Consider the following 1,266-nt stretch of genomic DNA (forward strand, 5'->3'; position numbering starts at 1 on the left):
GGGAGTGGCATGCTATCATTGCCCTTTGACTGCGCATAGAGACAGATGACGTAAGGCGTGGCATGCCATCATAACCTTTGGAAAGCAACAGGGTTGGACGACGTCAGGCTTGGCATGCCATCTTCTCTCTTCTACTGCACATACGAATGAACGATGTTGGGCGTGGCTCTCCATCATCGCCCGTGGAAAGTACACATTGTCGGACAATATCGGGCGCAACATGCCATCATCTCCCTTGGGCAGCACACAGGGTCGAACAAAGTTTAGTGTGGCATGCCTGCGTAGCCCTTGGAGAGTACACCCGGTCGGGCGACGTTGTTTGTGGCATGCCATTATAGCAATTAGACATCACTCAGGATTGAACGACATTGGGCGTGACATGTCATTATAGCCCCTGTACAACACACACGGTCGATCGACCTCGTATGTGGCATACCATCATCACCCTTGGACTGCACACATAGACAAATGATGTCGGGTGTGGCATGCCATCATCGCCTTTGGAAAGAACAGAAAGTAGGACGAAGTCGGACGTGGCATGCCATCAAGGCCCTTGGACATCATACACGGTCTGACGACGTCAGGTCTGGCATACCATTATCGCCCTAAGACTGCACACACGAGTGGGCAACGTTGAGCGTGGCATGCATGAGTAGCCCTTAGACATCACACATAGTCGGACGACGTCGGGCACAACTTACATCATAGCCCTTGGACAGCACACACGGTCGGACGATGTCGGGCATGGCATGTCATCATATCCTTTGGACAACACACACGGTCGGACGAAGTCGGCTATGACATGCCACCATCGCCCTTGGACTGCACACACGGATGGACGATGTCAGGCTTGGCATGCCATCATGGTCCTTGGACTGAACACACGGTCGGACGATGTAGGGCATGGAATGCAATCATTGTTCTTGGAAAGCACACAAGATAGGACGACGTCGGGCGTGACATGCCATCATAGCCCTGGACAACACATACGATCAGACGACGTCGAGAGTGGCATGCCTGCGTAGCACTTGCACATCACATACAGTCGGACGACGTCGAGCATGGCATGCCATCATAGCCCTTTTACCGCACACATCAATAGACGAAATTGGGCATGGCATGCCATATCCCCCTTGGACAGCACACAGGTCGGACGAAGTCGGGCGTTGCATGCTCGTGTAGCCCTTAGGCAACACACACGGTCGGACAAGGGTGGGCATAACATGCCATCAAAGTCCTTGGACAGCACAAAGGTTCTGACGACAT

Source organism: Solanum pennellii, chromosome 2 (genome assembly GCF_001406875.1).
Source record: "Solanum pennellii chromosome 2, SPENNV200".
Lineage (NCBI taxonomy): Eukaryota > Viridiplantae > Streptophyta > Magnoliopsida > Solanales > Solanaceae > Solanum > Solanum pennellii.